The following is a 26,608-nucleotide window of genomic DNA, read 5'->3' on the forward strand; positions in this document are numbered from 1 at the left end:
AGGTATTAAATTCGCGCCGGCGTCAATACCTGCACACATGAATTGTCACTGGGCGGTGAGACAGCGCAGGAAGATCATGCCGGAGAAACTCGATCTCCTCCCTACCCCCACTTAAAAAAAATCTAATTACAAAATCGCTGGATGAAGGAAACATGTAATATGCCTGGACCTCCGGAATCCACTGACTGCAGTGCCTTGTGAAATCCGACTTGAAAAATTAATACAAATTGATTTGGACAGAAGTGATGTCACATGGATTGAAAACTGGCTCAAAGACTGTAAACAAAGAATAATGACAAATGGCAGGGCAAACAAGGAGCAGGAGCCGAGGTTTCCATAAGACCAGACTGTCCAGGGGGCCTCTGTGAGTCAGGATTTGAGTTCATTTTTGGTCACTACGGGTATTATCTGCAAAGGAATGAAAAGCATATGAATGAAATCGCAGAAGACTCACTATAGGGAGGAGGGTAAACATTAATAAAAGGGGAATCAAATTGGGTCAAAGGAATGCTGGAACGATAGAAGGAGAAAATCGACTAAAAATTATTATAAAGGTGAGAAAATGACAGGGAGACATCCCTCCCAAACTCAGAAGATTTGGAGCACACATGCAGATAAATTCAAATGATTCAGTTTCCCTGACATTTTATCCTCTCCTAAATTTTCTGTTGATACTCCAATATTTATTTGAACAAAATAGCGATAGACTTCAGGGTAGTAAATATTCTTAAATTTGAAAAACTTTATAAAAATGTTTCTTTATCCCAAGCCCTCCTGCTTTCAGGACCCACATCTTTGGGTGCAGGTTAATTTGCATGCTGATTTACCAGCTGAAAAATCAGAAAGAGTAAAAGCTTGGAAACCTTTGTAGTCAGGCAACCAAAGTAAAACATAAAGAGAAAAAAATGATAATGCAAGTATGGCTTGTATTATTTGTACCTGGAGCTTACGTATAACAACTCGTTACATTTTAATGTGAAGAATAAAAGTTTCCTGCCAGTATGAAATGAATCAATTGATTACATATTGATTGCACTTCTATTATGTGTTGAGTCCTTTACTAAAAGGTTTTGTTTTGTATACAAGAAAAGAGTTGTTCCAAAGTAAATTTAGAAAAATAGGGAAAGCACATTTCCTTATCTCAAGAAGTTTTGCTCAAGTAGATTCTTAGAATTTCAGTGCTAAAAAGGACCTAAGGGCTCATTGATTCTGACTCCCTTCATTTTGGACAAGAACTGGACCTTTTAGGGAAATAAGGCTCCCTCGCCCATGGTGATGTAGCCAGGCAGAGGACATGTGGGAGTGTCCGCCCAGATGCCTCTACGTAACTGTGCACCCATGAGACTCCGTGGAATCTTTCACTTTCCATATGCTCCCATCATGTCTGTGATTTCACTTCACCACCGTCCTTCCAGCCAAGCTGGGCCAAGCTCAACAAAAGCACAGATCACTTTTCCGAGGCATCCATTCTGGCACCCTAACAGAGCCTGCTGACTGGGCTGGGCCACTGACAGTAGCACCGGTCATGACTCTCTTTGTGCCAGGGTGAACACCACTCTAAGCCAGAGGCTTTCAGAACCTTGGGGCCACTTAATCCCACAAAGCTTTTCATTCCTGCCATCCCTGGCCTCCACCCAAAATGCACGCTCCAACGGTCTTCTGCCCTCTCACATCCTAACCTTCACCCTACTCTTTGTTCCTCTCCCATGACTCATCTTCCCATTCCCACTCCATTTTCCTGTCAAGCTCCTAGCCTGTGCTCACATCGCTCCCTCTGCTTGTCCTGCCTTTCCCTACATGTTCCAACTGGTGAATACCCACTCTTCTTTCAAGACTCATCTCAATCTTTATACCCTTCTTTGCAAAGGAGAATCTCCACCTGCCTCCTCCTATCTGCCTTTCCCCGTAGGATTGACACGTCCTTCCATGTTTGCTTCCTATGGAGGGCTTAATAGAAGCAAAGATGGAAGAACTTATCAATTCTGTGGGGCAAGGCAGCTATCATAACTCTGTAAATGGTTAAAGAATTTCTTTGTGTGCATGTCTGCCTCTACTGCAATACAATCTCTCTGAGGATGTAGACCTTGTTGTGTACCTCCTACTGTATCCTCAGTGCCTGGAACAGTGTCTCCTAGCACATAGTAGGCTCTTATTAAATATTTGTTAACTAGATGAGTATCTCTACTGGACCATTATCTTCTTCGAGGCAGGAACAAAGTCTTCTCTCCTCATCACCCTGCAGTTTCTAGCACATATGCCTAGAGAATCATATTAAATTCTTCCCACAGTGCCACATAGAACCCACATTCTACTATAAATAAATGTCCCTTTTCATTCAAGCACTTCACCAGCTCCTCCTCAATCTAACTACTATGTCTTAACCCTGGTTCTCTCTTAAGATGAGACATCTATTTTTGTCCTCTTGAAAAGAGGCTGCTCATCCACATAGCCCCTTTTACCTAAGAGCCGACTTCTAGATTCCCATTTCAACTCAGTATCTTTCCTCACAAACAAAAGTATTGAAAGTGTAGTTAATACCCCTGTTACTAATCAGCCTGCAGTCCCATCTCCACTGAAATGGTTCTTAATGGGGTCAAATGCAATGGACAATTCTTAAGCCTATTTCTGCTATTTCCAATTCTTAGCTCATGTGGTTCTCAACTTCTCTGTAATATCTGACACTTTCAACAAGAAGCATTTTCCTCCCTCACCTGCTTCTTTTTCACCTTCTTCTCTGTTCTAACTTTCGTAGACTTTTGGAAACTCTTTGTCTTCTATCTTATTCTTTATCTTGCATTTTTCCCCTCAGATCTCTGAGCCCTATTCTCTGGTTGGACTATCACCTTTACAATGATGAATCGCAAGTCCACTCTTCTTCTAAGGTGCAGTCTCATTTCTCCATGTGTACCTGGAGAGCTTTTCTTAGGTAATCTAAAACACTTTAAAATCAACCTTTACAAAGCTGAATTCATTGTGTACCCTCTAATTCTTCTCCTTCTGTGACATTCTCTTGCTTAGTCAAAAGTACCTCCCAATGATCCCATTTCCTAGCTAGGGACATGGAGAGTATTTCTAGACAAGCTCCACTTTTTCCCCTCAGTACCTTCTCTCTGTTATTCCAAACCCAATTTCCCTCACTCTGCTTCCAATATTACTTTGATATCCATCCCTCTTCTCTATCTCTAAGACCACTATGAGACAATAGTCTCTAATCACTTGTCTCCTGTTTAACAAAGATAAAAATGATTTATGTGTATTTGCAGTATGTCCTCTTCTCCTTTGCAAGAAATACTTATGAACCATCTGCTATGTGCATAGTGATAATGGGTTAAAATAATTGAGAGTTGGAAATAACCAGAAACAGAACTAAGGGAGAGAAAAAGGTAATGGGAAGAAAGAACACATCCAGGAAGGCAAGGAGAGGAGTGAAAAGAAATCCTGGAGCCCACACCTGAATTGAGGATGGAAGAAAGTTTTTGGTGTAGTTCTAGGGTTTGAGGGATATAGAAAGATGAGTAAAAAAAGGATTTTTACAACACTGTTCCTGAAATTCTAATAAAGTCTTACATTGCATTTAAATACACTTGCCGCAAAATTTGTGTTTATTTGATTATGACATCACAAAGAAACTAGACTACATGAAGACCAAGGTTATGATCTACACATGGATTATTGTAGTAGCCGTCTACATAATGTCCTATATGCCCCCTTCAAACATCTGAGTGACATTTTAAAGATGAAACTTGATTATGACAATACCTTGTTTAAAATTTTTCGGTGATTTATCCAAACGGTCACAAAATGTTCAAGCTTCTAATTTAGGCACGACTGCTTTTTATACTGTGACTCTCACCCAAGCATTCAGCCAAAGCTTTAGGTATTCCCCGGAGCTTAAACCATCCTGAATAGCAGTTCTTTGAAGACATATCACATTGATTATGATTTTTTCCTTCTACTTCAAATGTTTGCCTTTCCTTCTTCATATCACTAATTTCTATGTGTCTTCAAATTCTATACAAATTACTGCTCTTAAAATGCTTTCCCCCAACATCCAAATCTGAGTCACACAACTGACCCCATCACCCCAGTAGTCATGCCCTTTCCATTCCACAACCATCACCCTTTCCTCCTCCTTGAGAAAGCCAACACGATCAGTTTGATGTTTGCCTGCAGGATTTTTTTCAGAGCATTATAAACACTGTATGCAATGTGTACATAAAATATGCATGTATAGTTTACAAAATTGAATTACGTATATTATAAAGTTGATCAGGAAGAATATAGGTAGGACGATAACCAGGATTCTTTCGAGCAAAATGATGAATGAAGAAAATCTGCTATAATGGATAGTAAAATATGCTATTTCCAAATGTAAACTGACTATTGTGGACATATATAAGGTTTCCTACAGACCAGTGGATCTGTGTAGAGTCCATGAATGGTACAGGGAATTAGAAATACTCTAAAGTCAGTACAGTACTTAAAATCGGCGAATAAAAATAAGGTATTCAATAAATGGATCAGAAAAGCTAGCAAATGCTTAAAAAAGAGATCTAAAAATAAACTCTAGAATGTAAAATAAAATTATAAACGTACTTAAGAATATAGAAAATTATTTTTATTATTTTAGAGTTAAAAAGGTCCTTTCTTAGTATAACCTGAAGTTTAGGTAATCTAAAAGAAAACACTAAAGAGTTTGCTTGTAAAACAGTATTTTTTTCATGGTAGTTGTTTCTTTTAAATGTTGTGAAATATAACTTTTCTGCTTTGCCTCTGGCCTTTTCTCAGTAAAACTAACATGAGCGCTATTGCTTCAATCATACATTTCAAGGAAATTTTATAGGTCATCAACATTGTCTGATGATTTTAAGCTTCAGTACCTACTGAATATCCCAAGATATTGAGATTTACCTTGTTTATAGAATTTTTCCACCTTGAAAATTTGTGATTCTTGGCAACTTTTTTCATACTGTTTTAGCCCAATCCTCGTGTTTACCAAGTTTGTTCACATCCATCTCTCTGTGATTATACAAAATAACTGATTCCCTTTCTCCATATGGCACATAGTTGTAGAATTTCAGAATTCAGCAACCTTAATTTTCTGTTTGCCCTTTCTCCTTGAGACTAAGTAATTCTGGTTCCTATGGTTTTCCTCTAATGACCTGTTAAATACATCAAAATGCTATCTAGGTCCTTTATTACTCACTGTCTCTTGTGTGGTTGAGGAACAGAACAGAAAGGGCAGCCTGAGATGGGAATCTAAAAATCAGAATTTGAAACAGTAATTGAAGTTTAAGGCTTGAGAATCAAGACCAAGAGCCAGAATCTTGGCACCCAGCCATGGAGGGCAAAGTAGCTCAGAGAATCACAGAATGCATCCAGGCCAAACCAGCAGACAAGTGCACCCAACCACAATCTGAAGAGAGAAGATCAATTTAGGAGAGAAGATAAAGTCAGAAGGTCGTGAGAGAAAAATCAACATTTCTGTTGACAGTAAGAGCTCAAGGAAGACTCATGTGTCTCAGGTACTTAGTGAGAAGACTTAGTAGAGAACAGAGGGATAATATGGGGACATGTGTGTGGCCAGAATGAGCAGCTAAAGTGGCCAATATTCTTTCTGTCTTTTCCTGGTCAATTTGTACTACCTACTCACAGACAGAAAACTCTGAAATGTTTCCAAGTTCTCCCTCCCTATTAAATGATAGAAGGGAACATGAGGTTAATTTCAGTGTACTGAAATATAAAGAACTGCCTCAATTTTTTATTTGTCTATAACAGGAGGTCAGCAAATTTTTTTCTGTAAAGGGCCAGATAGTACATATTTTAGGTTTGCAGGTCATACAGTCTCTGTCACAGCTATTAAACTCTGCTGTTGTAGCACAAAAACAGTTACAGACAACACACAAAGGAATGGACACGTGTATGTTCCAAATATTTTTATTTATAAAAAGAGGCAACAAATTTGCTAACTCCTGGTCTAGAATTTAGTTGTATTAGATATTCTTGCTTACAATTATTAGATCACAAGCTAAGGTTTGGAAATATTTTTATTATACACAAATTTTTATTATAAAGATATTTTAGAAAGGATTTGATCTATGATGTTTCAATAAGGCTTTACTTGTTTCAATAAGTTTTGTACTTTCCTTAAGTACAAAGGAATTTGATTTTGATTTTTATAATCTACTTTATCATTTAAAAATTATAGACTAATGTGTTCTTTCTTTTCTTTTTTTCATTATCATCATGACTTTATTTTACTATAACTTATTATGAGATCTCTGAAAGCCAACCTGTATAGGTTAAATACTGAGGATTTTGTTTAATGGAAAAGATGAAGAAAAACAATATGTATATGGGAAATATTTAAACACGAGATAATATATAAGTATAGTTTTCATTGTAATGTGAAATCTAACTACACTATTAAGAATTCCAAGATGAAGCACTAAAAGCACAGAGGTTAAAAAAAAAGGATGTAATTAGCAGTGAATTTACTTATTGTAGTAATCATTTCATAGTATACACATATATCGAATCATTATATTGTACACCTGAAACTAACACTATGTTATGTGTTAATTATATCTCAATAATTTAAAAAATCCACTAATGTGCCTTTCTATTTCTAATCTGTGATTTGATGTTAATGCTGATATGAACAGCAACAGAAAGGGTGAATTGACAAGCATCTTTCCCTGCTGAGACAATGAAGATCAGTAAAATATATTTTTAAAAATTGATGTTGGAAAGTGTCTTTTACTGGTCATCTGTTTTATCTTGCACTGTGGCCAAAATAAGAAACATTTACTCTTATTTTTTTGCATGGTTTCCCGTAAGAAATTGCTCTCCAATTCAATCACTCCATTCAGGATGCTAAGTAAACCTGTGGAGACACACTCCATGGAGGAGTTCAAGAGGCCAAGTGATCAATTATTTGCCAAAGGAGCAGAATATTGCTTACTTGCCTATAGTCCTTTTAAGAAAACAAGAAAAATTAACAGGGGAAGAACAGTGAAAAAAAGCAAAGAAATTGAAAAGGTCCCAAGGTGTATCAAGCATCTACAAAACAATTTAATTTTCTCAGTCAAGATGTTGCAAATGGTAATGAATAAATCATGTCCCCATTTGTTAATATGCTTCATCAGGTTCTTGCTTTGAGGGAAAACAAGGACTCGGCAGCTAGAGTGTTTTTCTTTATGCAGTAGTAAAGCTTTTCATAATTTTTACTTACTTATTAATACTTTGTTACCAGTGGTCATATTTTGAGAGTTGAAAGGGCAAATCAATTTAAGTTGTTCACAATTTAGTGCAATGAATATTTAATGAGCACTTATTATGCACCTGGTAATGGTCTAGGTGACTGAGATACAACAGTGAACAAAGCAAAGATCTCATGGAGCTTACTGTCCAATGGTGAAAGATAATAAACCGTAAATGTGACAAATAATAAGGCAATATTTAGTAGATTAGAAGATGATAAGTGATGGTGAATTCTGAGGGCTGGGGCAGGATGTAGGGAGTTAGAATATTTGGTAAAGGTCAAAGTAGGTCTCTTTGAGGAGGTGAAATTGTGAATAAAGACCTGAAAGAGGTAATAAACTAGCCAAGAGCATATCTGGGCAAAGTTCAGGCAGAGGCTATAACTAGAGCAAAAGCCCTAAAGGGGGAGAGTCCCTGGAAAATGCGATTAAAGACCAGGGTGTGGCTGAAGGGAGATGGGGCCTGGTCCTTTGGTAAGGAGTTCATGGATTATAGGATTAAAAGATTGGGGTTGGGGACAATTTAGGGTACTCTAATGTCTTTTACTCTGAGTAGAATGAAGAGCCACTGAAGGGTTTTGAACAGAAGAAAGACATGATCTGATCTATGTTTTAACAGAATCGGTCATTCTGGCTTCTGTGTTATGAATAGACTGAAGGGAAGTAAGGGTAGAAGGATGACGACCAATTAGGAGGCTATTAGCATAATCCTGGTAAGTAATAATAGTGCTTCTTGATGATGAGAAATAGATTCGCAATAGGAACCAAAGAATTCACTCTGTTGTTGATTGATGTATTTGAGGACTCAACCACCAAATGAATTGTCTTTATTGACTACACCACTTAAACACCTCCTAGCTCATAAATATGTACTGTTTTATCCTGATACTCTTAAAGAATTGGAGGCAGACTGGAAAAAATTATGTTGTAATTCAGATTGAGAAAAGAAAAAAAGAGAGAGAGAGAGATTATTAAGAACCTTAAAAAGATGATAAACAAGGCTAGAATAATGTGGCTGATTAGATAAGGCTGGACATGTATGATCCAAACATCAGAAGCTAGATCATCATAACAGTATAGGAATTGGAACAAGGGAGAAGGATAGAAACTAGGCCAAAGATGTATGTATGTATGTATGTATGTACCTTTACCTAAAAATGTATGAAAAGTATATGCAAAACATTACTTTTTTTTTTTTTTTCCCTTTAATTTATGGCTGTGTTGAGTCCTCGTCCCTGTGTGAGGGCTCTCTCTAGCCGCGGCAAGCGGGGGCCACTCCTCATCGCGGTGCGCGGGCCTCCCACCATCGTGGCCTCTCTTGCTGCGGAGCACAGGCTCCAGACGCGCAGGCTCAGTAATTATGGCTCACGGGCCCAGCCGCTCCGCGGCATGTGGGATCCTCCCAGACCAGGGCTCGAACCCGTGTCCCCTGCATTGGCAGGCGGACTCTCAACCACTGCGCCACCAGGGAAGCCCCCAAAACATTACTTTTAACAGTTTATTATATTTGATACATTCGATAATGTATTCATTATTTATCACTGTATAACAAATTATCCCCAAATTTACCAGCTTTAAACAAGAGACATTTATTATCTCATAGCTTCTGTGGATCAGTTATCTAGGCACAGTTTAGCTGGGTGCCTCTGAGTCAGGGTCTCTCATAAGATGCAATCCGGGGGGACCGTCAAGATGGTGGAGGAGTAAGACGTGGAGATAAACTTCCTCTCCACAAATACATCAAAAATACATCTACATGTGGAACAACTCCTACAGAACACCTACTGAACCCTGGCAGAAGACCTCAGACTTCCCAAAGGGCAAGAAAATCCTCTTGTACCTGGGTAGGGCAAAAGAAAAAAGAAAAAACAGAGACAAAAGAATAGGGATGGGACCTACACCTCTGGGAGGGAGCTGTGAAGGAGGAAAAGTTTCCACACACTGGGAAGTCCCTTCTCTGGTGGAGACAGCGTGTGGATGCGGGGGGAAGCTTCAGAGCCATGGAAGAGAACGCAACAACAAGGGTGCAGAGGGCAAAGTGGAGAGATTCCCACACAGAGGATAAGTGCCGACCAGGACTCACCAGCCTGAGAGACTTGTCTGCTCACCCGCCAGGGCTGATTGGAGCTGGGAGCTGAGGCTTGGGCTTAGGAGGTCAGACGCCAGGGAGAGGACTGGGGTTGCCTGAGTGAAGACAGCCTTAGGGGGCTAGTGCACCACAGCTAGCCAGGAGGGAGTCCGGGAAAATGTCTGGACCTGCCAAAGAGGCAAGAGACCATTATTTTGGGGTGGGCGAGCAGAGGGGATTCCTTTCCCCTGTGCACACAGAAGGCAGAGCACTGCCTAAGTGATCTCCAGAGACAGGCACAAGCCACGGGTATCAGGTCGGACCTCAGAAACAAACATGAAACGCTAATGCTGCTGCAGCCACCAAGAAGCTTGTGTGCAAGCACAGGTCACTATCCACAGCACCGCCAACCCCCCCTGGAGCCTGTGCAGCCCAACACTACCAGGACCCCATGATCCAGCGACAACTTCTGTGGGAGAACACATGGCACACCTCAGGCTGTTGCAACACCATGCCAGCCTCTGCCGCCAGAGGCTCGCCCTGCATTCCAATTATAACTACTGTACCCCTCCCTCCCCCTGACCTGAATGAGCAAGAGCCCCATAATCAGCCGCTGCTTTAACCCTTTCCTGTCTGGGCAGGGAAAAGATGCCTGAAGGCAACCTACACGCAGAGGTGGGGCCAAAACGAAAGCTGAACCCCAGGAGCTGTGCGAACAAAGAAGAGAAAGGGAAATCTCTCCCAGCAGCCTCAGGAGCAGTGGATTAAATCCCCACAATCAACTTGAGGTACCCAGCATCTGTGGAATACCTGAATAGAAAATGAACCGTCCAAAAATTGAGGCAATGGACTTTGGGAGCAACTGTAGACTTGGGGTTTGCTGTCTGCAACTGATTTGTTTCTGATTTTTATGTTTATCTTAGTTTAGTTTTTAGCACTTGTCATCATTGGTGGATTTGTTTATTGGTTTGGTTGCTCTCCTCCTTTTTTATTATTACTTTTTTTTTAAATAAATTTTTATTTTTTTCCTTTCTTTATTTTTCTTCTGAGCCCTGTGGCTGACAGGGTCTTGGTGCTCTGGCCTGGTGTCAGGTCTGAGCCTCTGAGATGGGAGAACCAAGTTCAGTATATTGGACCACCAGAGACCTCCCCACCCCATGTAATATCAATTGTCAAGAGCTCTCCCAGAGATCTCTGTCTCAACGCTAAGACCCAGTTCCACCCAACAGCCAGCCAGCTCCAGTGCTAGCTGCCCCAGGCCAAACAACTAGCAAGACAGGAACACAATGCCACCCATTAGCAGAGAGGCTGCCTAAAGTCATACTAAGTTCACAGACACCCCAAAACACACTGTCAGACATAGCCCTGCCCACCAGAAAGACAAGATCGAGCCCCACCCACCAGAACACAGGCACCAGCCCCCTCCACCAGGAAGCCTACACAAGCCACTGAATCAAACTCACCCACTGCAGGCAGACACCAAAAACAATGGGAACTATGAACCTGCAGCCTGTGAAAAGGAGACCCCAAACAAAGTAAGCTAAACAAAATGAGAAGACAGAGAAATATGCAACAGATGAAGGAGCAAGGTAAAAACCCATCAGACCAAACAAATGAAGAGGAAATAGGCAGTCTACCTGAAAAACAATTCAGAATAATGATAGTAAAGCTGATCCAAAATCTTGGAAATAGAATGGAGAAAATACAAGAAACGTTTAACAAGGACCTAGAAAACTAAAGAGCAAACAAACAATGATGAACAACACAGCAAGTGAAATTATAAATTCTCTAGGAGGAATCAATAGCAGAATAACTGAGGCAGAAGAATGGATAGGTGAACTGGAAGATAGACTAGTGGAAATAACTACCACAGAGCAGGATGAAGAAAAAAGAATGAAAAGAATTGAGAACAGTCTCAGAGACCTGTGGGACAATATTAAATGCACTAACGTTCAAATAATAGGGGTCCCAGAAGAAGAAGAGAAAAAGAAATGGTCTGAGAAAATATTTGAAGAGATTATAGTTGAAAACTTCCGTAAGATGAGAAAAGAAATAGTCAATCAAGTCCAGGAAGTGAAGAGAGTCCCATACAGGATAAATCCAAAGAGAAACATGCCAAGACACATATTAATCAAACTATCAAAAATTGAATACAAATAAAAAATATTAAAAGCAGCAAGAAAAAAGCAACAAATAACATACAAGGGGATCCCCAAAAGGTTAACAGCTGATCTTTCAGCAAAAACTCTGCAAGCCAGAAGGGAGTGGCAGGACATATTTAAATTTATTTATTTATTTTTGGCTGTGTTGGGTCTTCGTTTCTGTGCGAGGGCTTTCTCTAGTTGTGGCAAGCAGGGGCCACTCTTCATCGAGGTGCACAGGCCTCTCACTGTCGCGGCCTCTCTTGTTGCAGAGCACAGGCTCCAGACACGCAGGCTCAGTAGTTGTGGCTCACAGGCCCAGTTGCTCTGTGGCATGTGGGATCTTCCCAGACCAGGGCTCGAACCCGTGTCCCCTGCATTGGCAGGCGGATTCTCAACCACTGCACCACCAGGGAAGCCCAGGACATATTTAAAGTGATGAAAGGGAAAAACCTACAACCAAGATTACTCTACCCAGAAAAGATCTCATTCAAATTCAATGGAGAAATTAAAACCTTTACAGACAAGCAAAAGCTAAGAGAATTCAGTACCAACAAATCAGCTTTACAACAAATGCTAAAGGAACTTCTCTAGGCAGGAAACACAAGACAAAGAAAAGACTGACAAACAAACCCAAAACAAAGAAGAAAATGGTAATAGGAACATACAAAATGATAATTACCTTAAATGTAAATGGATTAAATGCTCCAACCAAAAGACATAGACTAGCTGAATGGATACAAAAACAAGACCTGTATATATGCTGTCTACAAGGGAACCACTTCAGACCTAGGGACACATACAGACTTAAAGTAAGGGGATGGAAAAAGATATTCCATGCAAATGGAAATCAAAAGAAAGCTGGAGTAGCAATTTTTATATCAGACAAAACAGACTCTAAAGTAAAGACTATTACAAGAGACAAAGAAGGACACTACATAACGATCAAGGGGTCAATCCAAGAAGAAGATATAACAATTGTAAATATTTATGCCTCCAACATAGGAGCACCTCAATACATAAGGCAAATGCTAACAGCCATAAAAGGGGAAATCAACACTAACACAATAATAGCCGGGGATTTTAACACCCCACTTTCACCAATGTACAAATCGTCCAAAATGAAAATAAATAAGGAAAAACAAGCTTTAAACAACACATTACACAAGATGGACTTAATTGATATTTATAGGACATTCCATCCAAAAACAACAGAATACAGTTTCTTCTCAAGTGGTCATGGAACATTCTCCAGGAGAGATCATATCCTGGTTCACAAATCAAGCCTTGGTAAAGTTAAGAAAATTGAAATCGTATCAAGTATCTTTTCCAACCACAACAGTATGAGACTAGATATCAGTTACAGGAAAAAAAACTGTAAAAAATACAAACACATGGAGGCTAAACAATACACTACTAAATAACCAAGATCACTGAAGAAATCAAAAAGGATATCAAAAAATGCCTAGAAACAAATGACAATGAAAACACGACGACCCAAAACCTATGGCATGCAGCAAAAGCAGTTCTAAGAAGGAAGTTTATAGCAATATAATCCTACCTCAAGAAACAAGAAAAATGAAAATAAACAACCTAACCTTACACCTAAAGCAAATAGAGAAAGAAGAACAAAAAATACCCCCAAAGTTAGCAGAAGGAAAGAAATCATAAATATCAGATCAGAAATCAATGAAAAAGAAATGAAGGAGACAGTAGCAAAGATCAATAAAACTAAAAGCTGGTTCTTTGAGAAGATAAACAAAATTGATAAAAAAATTAGCCAGACTCACCAATAAAAGAAGGGAGAAGACTCAAATCAATAGAATTAGAAATGCAAAAAGAGAAGTAACAGCTGACACTGCAGAAATACAAAGGATCATGAGAGATTACTACAAGCAACTACATGTCAATTAAATGGACAGCCTGGAAGAAATGGACAAACTCTTAGAAAAGCACAACCTTCCAAGAATGAACCAGGAAGAAATAGAAAATATAAACAGACCAATTGCAAGCATTGAAATTGAAACTGTGATTAAAAATCTTCCAACAAACAAAAGCCCAGGACCAGATGGCTTCCCAGGTGAATTCTATCAAACATTTAGAGAAGAGCTAACACCTATCCTTCTCAAACTCTTCCAAAATATAGCAGAGGGAGGAACACTCCCAAACTCATTCTGCAAGGCCACCATCACCCTGATACAAAACCAGACAAAGATGTCACAAAAAATGAAAACTACAGGCCAATATCACTTATGAACACAGATGCAAAAATCCTCAACAAAATACTAGTAAACAGAATCCAACAGCCCATTCAAAGGATCATACACCATGATCAAGTGGGGTTTATCCCAGGAATGCAAGGATTCTTCAAAATATGCAAATCAATCAATGTGATAAACCATATTAACAAATCGAAAGAGAAAAACAAGTAGATCATTTCAATAGATGCAGAGAAAGCTTCTGACAAAATCCAACACCCATTTATGATAAAAAACCCTCCAGAAAGTAGGCATAGAAGGAACTTACCTCAACATAATAAAGGCCATATATGACAAACCCACAACCAATATCGTCCTCAATCGTGAAAAACTGAAACCATTTCCACTAAGATCAGGAACAAGACAAGGCTGTCCACTCTCACCTCTATTATTCAACATAGTTTTGGAAGTTTTAGCCACAGCAATCAGAGAAGAAAAAGAAATAAAAGGAATCCAAATTGGAAAAGAAGAAGTAAAGCTGTCACTGTTTGCTGATGACATGATACTATACATAGAGCATCCTGATGATGCTACCAGAAAACTACTAGATCTAATCAATGAATTTGGTAAAGTAGCAGGATACAAAATTAATACACAGAAATCTCTTGCATTCCTTTACACTAATGATGAAAAATCTGAAAGAGAAATTAAGGAAACACTCCCATTTGTTGCACTTCCATTGCAACAAAGAGATTACAATACCTAGGAATAAACCTACCTAAGGAGACAAAAGACCTGTATGCAGAAAACCGTAAGACACTGATGAAAGAAATTAAAGATGATACCAACAGATGGAGAGATATACCATGTTCTTGGATTGGAAGAATCAACATTGTGAAAATCACTATACCACCCAAAGCAATGTACAGATTCAGTGCAATCCTTATCAAGCTACCAATGGCATTTTTCACAGAACTAGAATGAAAAATTTCACAATTAGTACGGAAACACAAAAGACCCTGAATAGCCAAAACAATCTTGAGAAAGAAAAATGGAGCTGGAGGAATCAGGCTCCCGGAATTCAGGCTAGACTACAAAGCTACAGTAATCAAGACAATATGGTACTGGCACAAAAACAGAAATATAGATCAATGGAACAGGATAGAAAGCTCAGAGATAAACCCACGCATATATGGTCACCTTATTTTTGATAAAGGAGGCAAGAATATGCAATGGAGAAAAGACAGCCTCTTCAATAAGTGGTGCTGGGAAAACTGGACAGCTAAATGTAAAAGAATGAAATTAGAACACTCCCTAACACCATACACAAAAATAAACTCAAAATGGATTAAAGACCTAAATGTAAGACCGGACATTATAATACTCTTAGACGAAAACATAGGAAGAACTCTCTTTGACATAAATCACAGCAAGATCTTTTTTGACCCACCTCCTAGAATAATGGAAATAATAACAAAAATAAACAAATGAGAACTAATGAAAGTTAACAGCTTTTGCACAGCAAAGGAAACCATAAACGAGACAAAAAGACAACCCTCAGAATGGGAAAAATTATTTGCAAATGAAGCAACTGACAAAGGATTAATATCTAAAATTTACAAGCAGCACATGAAGCTCAGTATCAAGAAAAAAAACCCAGTCCAAAAATGGGCAGAAGACCTAAATAGACGTTTCTCCAAAGAAGATATACAGATTGCCAACAAACACATGAAAGGATTCTCAACATCACTAATCATTAGAAAAATGCAAATCAAAACTACAATGAGATATCGCCTCACACCAGTCAGAATGGCCATCATCAAAAAAGCTACAAACAATACATGCTAGAGAGGATGTGGAGAAAAGGGAACCCTCTTGCACTGTTGGTGGGAATGTAAATTGTTACAGCCACTATGGAGAACAGTATGGAGGTTCCTTAAGAAACTAAAAATAGAACTACCATATGACCCAGTAATCCCACTACTGGGCATATATCCTGAGAAGACCATAATTCAAAAAGAGTCATGTACCACAATGTTCATTGAAGCTCTATTTACAATAGCCAGGACATGGAAGCAACCTAAGTGTCCATCAACAGGTGAATGGATAAAGAAGATGTGGCACATATATACAATGGAATATTACTTAACCATAATAGAAACGAAATTGAGTTATTTGTAGTGAGATGGATGGACTTAGAGTCTGTCATACAGAGTGAAGTAAGTCAGAAAGAGAAAAACAAATACTGTATGCTAACACATATATATGGAATCTAAAAAATAATAATGGTTCTGAAGAACCTAGGGGCATGACAGGATTAAAGACGCAGACGTAGAGAACGGACTTGAGGACACGGGGAATGGGAAGGGTAAGCTGGGACAAAGTGAGAGAGTGGCATAGACTTATATATACTACCAAACGTAAAATAAATAGTGGGAAGCAGCCACATAGCACAGGGAGATCAGCTCGGTGCTTTGTGACCACCTAGAGGGGTGGCATAGGGATGGTGGGAGGGAGACGCAAGAGGGAGGGGATATGGGGATATATGTTTATGTATAGCTGATTCACTTTTTTATACACCAGAAACTAACACAATATTGTAAAACAATTATACTCCAATAAAGATGTTAAATAAATAAATAAATAAAGTGGGAAAGATAGTATTTGGATGAAGCCAAAGGATGGAAGCTCTCTAAAGAGATAAATGAAAGTCTTTAGAAAGCAATGAAGCATGATTATAGGATAGGCCAAGAGATATTTAATGATATATTTTTTCTAACATTCTCTTTATACTTGTTTCTATTGGCATTGCCAAACACATCCATCTCCCCTAGTTTTCATCAGAGCATATATTTTGGAGTCTATATCCGTGGAAATCATGTAAAGAGATAATTTTTCCTATCTCTGGTAACATGGCATACAAGAGGGACCCTGTTCATTGGATGGTGATCTAATCCATTTACTGAACTAAAATAATGAATATTGTGGCTTGTACATGGGAAGAACCTTTAAAAACAGGAACCATTGCCTCCCCCAGAAGCTCTTTCTCCCTATGCCCTACTGCTAGTTATAATAGGTGATTACACTGTAAATTATATAATGACTTTTTCCATTAACAATAAAATGTATTTAAAATCTCAAAAAAAAAAAAGATGCAATCAGATGTTGGCCGGGACTACAGTCAACTCAACTCAGAGTCTTCTCAGATCCACTTCTGAGTTCACTCACATGGCTTTTGATCCTCATTGCTTGTTATTTCCAGATACCACTTCCTTTTCATGTGGGCTTCTCCATAGGGTTATTCACAATACTGCAGCTTGTTTCCCCTGAGAAAGGGCAGAGAGAGAAAGAAAGAGAAAGACAGATACAGAGAGACAAAGAGACAGAGAAATAAGGCATCCAAGATGGAAGCCTATTCTTTTAACCTATTTAGGAAGTGACATCTTATCATTTCTGCTATATTCTATTCATTAGAAGCCCACACTCGAGGGAAGGAGATTTCATGAACATGAAAACCAGGAGTCCAAGAACACTGGGACCAACTTGAGATTGTTTACTATAGACATTCTGTAGCACAAGAATTAAGGTGATAGGCACCTGTATAGTAGCTACAATGATTCATGCAAATCTTAGATAATTTGTATTCTCTGACACTAAGTGGACCTTAAGTTTCACTCTACCCATATGGTTGACTAGTCAATTCCCATTAATTGTTCTGAGTGCACTCATCCATTCAATGCTAGAGTGCGATTACTATAGAATTCCATAATTTCTAGAAAACAAATATTGGAGTAAATATGGCTATAATGCTGAAAACTAATATATACAATGCATCCCAAATAATATATTACTTTTATTTTCTGAATACTGTGATGGAATATTATCACAATCTTTTGCATCACTTATAACAGGTATACAGTAGTGCATTTTTCTCTTTTTTAGAAAATGATAAATCAGTTAAATTACTTACTTACTGAAATTCTGGAAAGAGAAGTAAAGACTATGTTTCTCCTCCAAAAAAAATTTATATATTTTATGGAGGAGTGGAGACTAGGGAATGTTTAATTCATTTTTAGTATCCATGCAATTTGTTGATATCTACATGCTATGTTTATCTTTAATAGAAAAGCATGTTGATAACCATTCTGGAAATCCTTAAAAATATTTTAAGTTGTGTGATTTAACTTTAATACATGTAAAATACATGTAACATAGAATTTCCCATCAAAATTATTTTTAAGTGTATAGTTTAGTACATTCACATTGTTGTGCAGCCAATTTTCAGAACTCTTCATTTTGCAAAACTGACCCTCTATACCCATTAAACAACAAACATCCATTTCCCTTCCACCCTCCAATCAGCCCTTGGCAACTGCCATTCTACTTTCTTTCTCTATGAATTTGACTATTCTAGGTACTTCATATAAATGGAAACATGCAGTATTTGTCTTTTAGTGGCTGGCTTATTTCACTTAGCATAATGTCTTCACAGTTCATTCATATTGTAGCATGTGTCAGAATTTCCATCCTTTTTAAGGCTGAATAATATTCAATTGTGTGTATATATCTCATCCATCAATGAAAATTGGATTGCTCCAGCTTTTGACTATTGTGAAGAATGCTATTATGAACGTGGGTGTTCAAATATGTTTTTGAGATCTTGCTTTCAATATTTTTGGATCTTATGATAATTCTATTTAAAGTTTTCAAGCTAATATTGTACTGTTTTTCATATCAGGTATATCATTTTACATTCCCATCAACGGTGCATGTATAATTTAGCCAGAAGAAGCATGTAATGGAGTGTGTGTGTGTGTGTGTGTGTGTCTGTGTATGTGTGTGTGTATAGTGAAAAATTCAAGACAGAAGGAAGAGGATGTGCAAGGGCCTGGAAGAAAGAGAGAGACAGCAGATGGGGGGAGGAGGAGAATGGGGAAGGGAGGAAAGGAGAGGAGAAGAGAAATATTTTAAATCCTAAATGGTTGGCACATTAAGAAGCAAAAGGAAGAATGGTCAAGACAGCCCAGAAGATAATGGATCATGTGAAGCATATTTAAAAATTTGGACTTTACCTTCAGTGTAATAAAGAGCGATCGATCAGGGAAATACAAATCAAAACCACAATATCACCTCACACCTGTTAGAATGGCTATTATCAAAATGACAAGAAATAATAAGTGTTAGTAAGGGTGTGGAGAAAAGGGAGCCCTCATGCACTGTTGATGGGAATGTAAATTGGGGCGCAGCCACTGTGAAAACAGTATGGAGGCTCCTCAAACAATTAAAAATAGAACTACCATATGATCCAGCAATTCCACTTCTGGGTATCTACCCAAAGAAAGTGAAAACACCAACTCAAAAAGATATATGCACCTCCATGTTCATTGTAGCATTGTTTACAATAGCCAAGATGTGGAAGCAGCCTAAGTGTCCATCAATGGATGGATGAATAAAGAAAATGTGGTATTTATATACAATGAAATATTAGTCATAAAAAATAATGAAATCTTGCCATATGTGACTTTGAGGGCATTATCGTAAGTGAAATAAGTCAGACAGAGAAAGATAAATACCGTATGATCTCAATTTATATGAGAAATCTAGAGAAAAATTAGCTCATATGTAGATACAGAGAGAACAGATCGGTGGTTGTCAGAGGCAAGAGGTGAGGGTGGGTGAAATGGGTGAAGAGGATCAAAAGGTACAAATTTTCAGTTATAAAATAAACAAATCATGGGTTGTAATGTACAGTATGGAGACCATAGTTATTTTTTTTAAAAAAGGGGTTAGTGAGTACTTTTAAGCATAGTAGTGATACATGTATTTGATTTGCATTTTAGAAAAATCACTGTCTGCAGTATGGAGAGTAAGTTGAAGGGATATCTGCCCAGAGAAAAGGAGACCCCTTATGAGGCTACTGAAAATAAGATGATAGACTGAATTAGGTGTCATAAAGGGGATAGAGAAAGCAGTGATGGATTGACTCATACCTAGGAATCCTGAAATAAAGAAAAAGGTGCCATCAAGGATGATACTCAGATTTCCAGTTTTCACCAGTGGGTGGAAAGTGAGATGGAGGAGGTTAATAGAAAAGATGAGCTCAGTTTTGCAATTGTTGACTTTGATGGGTTCATGGAACATCCAAGAGCCATCTTAGAGGAAGGAGGAATTCTACACCTAAAATTCAGGAGAGATGTTGCCTCTGAAAAGATGAACTTGGGGGCCATCAACATATAGATAGAAGATTATTAAAGCCACAATAGGAAATGATGGAGACATTTCCTAGAAATGTGAAAATTGAAATGAGAAGACAATCTAAGATAGAACCCTGAAAAATACCAAAATTTCAAGATTCTACAAAGAAATCTGAGATTTCAATCAATGAGATGAAGTGGAACGAGTTTGGTGTTAAGGAACCAAAGAGGGTGGTCGACAGTGGAAAGAGGAGCAGAGAGGACAAACAAGGAAAGATCTCAGTGATTTAGCCACAAGGAAGCCTGTTGTTGCTGGCTTTGAATAGAACCGTTTCTATGGGTGGCAAGAGCAAAAGCTAAATTTAAAAGGTTTGGAGAATGAGTGAAGTTGTACTAGAAGCAGTAAGTATAGACAACGCCTTCAAAGGATTTAGTTGTGAAGCAGTGGTCATAAAGGACAGTGCTTGGTGGAAGGTGTGAGGCTGAAAGACAAGGTTTTAGAATGTGACAACATTCAATTGTTTAGGGGCTGATGAAAAGGAAAAGAAAGGAAAGGAAAGCTTGAAGATAAAGGAGAGGGTATCATCTTAATCAGCTCAGGCTGCAATAACAAGGTACAGTAGACAGGGTTAGCTTACAGACACTTATTCCCACAGTTCTGGAGGCTGGGAAGTCAAGATCACGGTGCTGGTAGATCTGGTATTTGGTGCTACTTCCTGGCTTTCATACAACAACCTTCTTGCTGTGTCCTCATATGGTAGAGAGAAGCTCTCCTCATCTCATAAGGGCATTAATCTCATCATGGGGGCCCTAGTCTCATGATCTCATCTAAACCTCATTACCTTCCAAAGGCCCCACCTCCTACTACCATCACACCGGATATTAGTTCTTCAACATATGAATTCAGGAGGAACACAAACATTCAGTCCATAACAAGTATCCTAGGAAGGCAGGAGATAGGATCATGAGTACAGATACAGGAGTTAATCTTTAAGGAGGGAAATAACTTCTCTTCCCTGGGACATCTCTTTGTAGATTTGGTGGTAGGAAATTGGAGTTATAATTTCTCTCTGAACAAATCAGCAAGATTATCAGTCAGTTGTGAGTACAGCAGAACGAAAAATTTGAGGAGAGAGTGGAGAAAGCTCACTAGGGAAACAGAAAGTATTGAAGGTCGAGCTGAGTTTGGACATCAATGTGTACAGTTATGGGATCATCTTCAATGATACTCAGCTGTCTAGGTTAGATGTAGGAAAATGGAACCCTTGGACTGAGCATTTGCCAAGGGAATAGATAGAAAGGCAATGACTAGGATGTAAAAAAAATGGGCAAAAGAATGGTTGAAATGAGGTCCCATGACATCAAAGCAAGACAGAAAGGAAAAGAAGGTAAGATGGGACCAACAGAGGGATCACAGGCTGCCAGCCCCACATAGAGAGGGACGGTGAGGACAACTGAGTGAGAAGGCTTGTGGGAGGAGAGCTGTGGCCAGAGTGGGGTATTCAGATTTAATGTTTCAGAAGTGGTAGAGTTCCAAGTGATGACAACATTAGGTGTATTGGATTATGAGAGGTGTAGATGAACATGGCTGGAGATGAAGTAATCAAGGAATAAAGCAGTTAAGGGTCAAACACAGTGTGAAGTAGAGAGTATAAAAAATGAGTTAGATGCTAAATCATTGACGGCATGAGAGTGAGTGCCAGAAGATCAGTCCATGACAGTAACAATCAATGTCAGAGGATGATGTTACCTGAAGGAATAATCTCAAAATAGTGGGGTTTTTATATAAGGCTAATGCAATGATGTTCTGGAAGCAGCTCGGGGATAGAGGAGGATGGTTGACATAAGTGGAATGGGGGAAGAAGTAGCCTCAACCCGAAAAGTCATGTTCTTATGGAAGAACTCTTACAGATTTTTGTTCACACTGGATAGGACACTGTGAAAGTCAGTCGGCATTTTGGATCAAGGGAAAAAATGAGCTAAAAATAGGAAGAGGGGAATAGGAAAAATAGGAATAGGAGAGAAATGACGAAGGATGACAAGGATGGTAGGCAGGATACAAGGTTTTCAAAAACACACCATAGCAGTTCCTGGTGGTCTGCTACCTGGTCTCTCGAGACTGAGGATGGCTGGGACAGAGGTCTTGGGGCTTGGCAGCTGATCTGTAGATACTAAATGTTTCTCAAATTTCTTGTTAAAATGTATCCATTCCCTCATCCCCTGGCATGTGACTATGAACTACTGAAATATTCTTTTGGCTCAAATGCCCATATTTCTGACTTCAACTTGATAAAACTACTTTAGTTCCCAATTATTTGCAGTTTTGTTTGCTTCTCTTGACATGATATTCACTCCAACAACTTGGTATGCTGACCTTTCTCCTGACATACTCCGTTGATATTTGTCTGTAAGCTAATCTATGACCAAGAAGTTTACTAAGAGTAGAATTCTTCTACTACCATCTCCATCAACAATAACCTATAAATGTTTATTATTACAGAAGTAAAATGCTCCCTACAGGCTTGGTTTCAATTCTGGACTTCATAAGACTAAATTTTTAAAAATTCTTCCAAAATGTATGAAGAAATTCCAGACATAGAATATATTTATTTTTTTAAAAAACAACGAAAACATAAACAGAAACTTTTTTTCAGAGATTCTGATTTTCCCCCTAGCTATATTGAGATATAATTGACATATAACATTGTGTGAATTGAGGTATACAACATGTTGATTTGCTACACCCGTATATTACAAAATGATTACCACCATAGAATTACCTGACATCTCTATTACCTCATATAATTACCATGTCTTTTTGGGGGAGAGAATATTTAAGATCTACTTTCTCAGCAACTTTCAAGTATATAATACAATATTGTTCACTATAGTTATCATGCATTAGATCTCCAGAATTTATTCATCTTAAACAGAAAGTTTTCACTCTTTGACCAATACCTCTTCATTCCCCCACCCAGGCCCTTGGAACCACCATTCTACTTACTGAAAAAAACAGAAATTTATAATACTCAAAGGCCTAAATATTTAGGATTATTCAGAACTTTGAAGAAAGATATAAGCACTTTTTTCCCAAAGTAGTTTAATCCAGTATCTACTAAACTATCCATAGCACAAGATTTATTTCTAATTTCTTATCCATCAAAGACCAGTATTTATGCAAAAAAGAAAAAGTTACTTGAAAAAATGAGCTAAAAAATACATTAAGAAGTCTCAATTTTTTTTACAAGTAAACTCAATAGGCAAAAAAATTTACTCTGTCAAATTGCTACGAAAATTTCTAAATGTTTATTCTCAGTGCTTGTATTTACTGCAACTTGGTAATAGCCCAGGGACAGGCACCCGGCTGTGAACCACATTGTGAGTAGCACTGGCTTAGTGGTCTTTATCCAACATATTTCTACAAGGTCACTCCTAATTTCTATAGAGACCTTTGTTTTGCAGCAGGAATGATAAAACTAAAGTGCAGATGAAATCACTGCTTCCCTCTTAAAAGTAGAAATCTTGTTTATATACATCTTTCCTTTATACTGTATTAGCTTCTTGTACCAGATAATTTTTCTGGGTCTCCAGGAGAAGAAAGTACAAGTAATGACAGAATGAAAAAGAAAGGAATCCTAGGAGTTATGCTGTATCATTGATTTATAGTCACATGTAATATTTGCATCCCATTTTCTATCTATTCATTCTAAGCAAGCACAATTCTTACTAGCGATCAGCATCTTGATAGTCAAACAGTTGGCAATATTTCCTTTGGAGCAGGAGTGTCCTTTTTCCTTAATTTCAAATGATAGACCATTAATTCTCTAAGGGATGCCAAAAACTATTATAGAATTTAAGGCTAAACCAATAGTATTAACAATAAGTGTAAGACTATTATAGTGGCTTACTCCAAAATTTGAGATAATCTGATTTTCTTCTGAAAATTAAAAGAGGCTGAAGTGGTTAATATCATGTCTCACAGTGGAGGCCCAGGATTACCCCCTGATATTTTAACATTCTAGGGTGTGTTTCTTCATGGGGGTCACTGTCACCTCGCTTCATTCCTAGTCATTGTAATGTCATGCAGCTTACTTGCTCTCTACCCTTTCCCACAAGCCTTCTCTCACTTGGCAGCTGTCCCTCCGTGTATACAGATGTGATGGTTTGGAATCCTTCTCTTTTCTCTCACCCTCTGAATCAGTTATCATCTTCCTAATTAAAGCACCTCTTTCATTAGCTTATGATGAACTGTGCAGAGGAATGTAGGGCACTTTGTATTAAAAGTCCCGTTAAGGGCAATCATATTAACATAAGCAAGACTCTCTCCCAGTATTAGTGTCTCTCCTTCTGTCTCTGTCTCTCTGTCCCTAATGCCCTAGCCCTCTAGCTCTCTCTCTTTTTGTTCTTTTTAGGACATTTTTACATGGAGCTGGGGAGTGGATGCAGTTCACAGCTTTTCCATATTTACAGTCAACTTGAACTAGGGAAACGAGGTATGGAAAATAATGAAACGATTAAATTGTTAATATTTTTCTATACTAGGCTCATGCAACTAGAATATAATGAGATGATCAAGCCGGAATTTTTGTCACTCTTATTTCCTACCTTATGCTACATAGTTTTTATTTTCTAACAACAAAGAAAAAATCAAAGTTGAAAAAAGATGTACAATGTGTGGTGAAGAAAATAATAGAAATAGAAATATTCCAATGGAAATAATCATAGATAATGTTGTATTTGTTCATTTAAAAATATTTATTGAGCACTTACTATGTTCTAAGCTGGGGATACAGTAGTTCATAAAACAGATAAACTCCTAGAGAATTTGTACAAAGGGTACTATTAAATAATTCAGCATAGCATGTATAGTTTAATAATATAATTTCAGGCCCAACATATTAAAAACAGAATGATTTTGTAAAATATCATTAATATTACTTGACTACTCAGTAAATCGGAGTGTTTCTGCTTGAAATATAAGAAAGCTATGGCATTCTGGAGCATGCTAGCTAGCTTCCTATTGGGGGAAAGAGTATAATTCGACAATTTTGTGCTTAATATTTTTAGGAATATATATTCTCTTTAATTCCTTCAATGTGCTTCTAAGCCTCTAGGACTGCAAATCATAATAAGAAAATGCCAGAATCTGAACATGGCATAATCATTATCTTTAGACTAAATTTTTATGTATTGTCTATTTAAAGGACTTATTCCTTAAGCAAATATTTATTAAGGAAGGCTTCTTTATAAGTAAAATACAACCACAAATTAAGACATAGTGGTTTTAATCATGTATGAATTTACTTCATAATGTCTATTAGATAATCACTATACCATATATCATCAACAGAAATGCAAGAACATTATGCAAGTGAGCACATTACTTCTGATCAGATATGTATGTGAAGCCGGCAGATTTCTATACCAGGGACTGTATTCTTCTGGCCACCTGGGGAAATAAGCAGCTAGGAAAATCTGGCTTGGGCTGGAAGAAGACTAATACTTATTTTTGAAAGCATCGTATATTCTGCTCTTCCAGGAATTACTGCAGTAAAGATTTCACTGCAGAGTACATGAGGTGAAAATAGAAACTGGATTGTTTTCGTATGTGGAATTGCCAAAACCTACCACTGAATAAAGGTTAAAGACTTTTTCTCTAATTTTAAAAACAAATTTTTTATGATTTCACTAATTTTTGAGTTAAGATAGACGCCTTTTAGCAGGCAATATATTGTTACATAAGCAGATTTCTTAATATGCTAAAAGAGTGTTTGCTGAACTTTTTGAAAATTAAGCAAGACTCCAGATAGACATTAACAGTCTTCATATCTACTGGAAATGAAAGGGCTCAGATAGTTTAATTTAGCACTTTTCATCTTCCAAAGAAGATTACTCATGTGAATATCCTTGGTGAGCTCACTGTTGTCTGCAATAGAAGGCCTACATTTTCTTTTAGAGCCATAGAATCAAATGGCCCAACAAATTGATTAATAAGATTTTAATCTAGCAGCTAGCATGCTAATTAACTTGTCAAGTATGTACACAAAGTCTCCACACAAGTTATTTTTAAAAATCTTTGCTTGTGTGTATGTACGATGGTAAATGCATGGAATACTTTGAAGCAATACACAAGAACCTCGGAAGGAACAATGGCTGGCTCCCTTGAGGGAGAAGAAGTGGGCAGCTGAGGAGCAAAGGATGCAGAAGAGAGACTTTTTTTATTATGTACTTTTTGTATTTTGAGTTCTGTGCCATGAGCACATATTAACTCTTCAAAACAGATTTTCAAATATTAAATCATTTTTTTGGGCAAGTACTAAAGCTCCCGTTCCTCTTGTTTCCAACCACACAGGGCTCATGGTTGTTCATTCATGCTGGGATTCTGTCTCAGTGTTTTTCAGATCACAAATCCACCCTAACATCAAGGGGCCTATGTTAAGATGAAATAAAATTATTTATTTCAGTCATGCTAAAAAAAAGTTAACTTTGCACAGGATCCAACAAAAGAAAGTCAGAAAAGAGAAGGTAAAAGAAGGACAGGAAAGGAAAGGCAAAAAAAAAGAGAGCATTTGAGAAGGAAGGATGAGAGAAGAAAAGTAGGGAAAGATAAGCATTCTATCACTGTCCTATTGCTACAAAACTACTCTGGTCTGAAATCTCCTTTTCTTCCTACCCTTCTCCCACAAAGTCTGGATCTAGTTCAAGTCATTGTTGTCTCTCACCTCGTTGATGACCACAGACGTCT

The sequence above is a fragment of the Eschrichtius robustus genome, chromosome 6 (genome assembly GCF_028021215.1).
Source record: "Eschrichtius robustus isolate mEscRob2 chromosome 6, mEscRob2.pri, whole genome shotgun sequence".
Lineage (NCBI taxonomy): Eukaryota > Metazoa > Chordata > Mammalia > Artiodactyla > Eschrichtiidae > Eschrichtius > Eschrichtius robustus.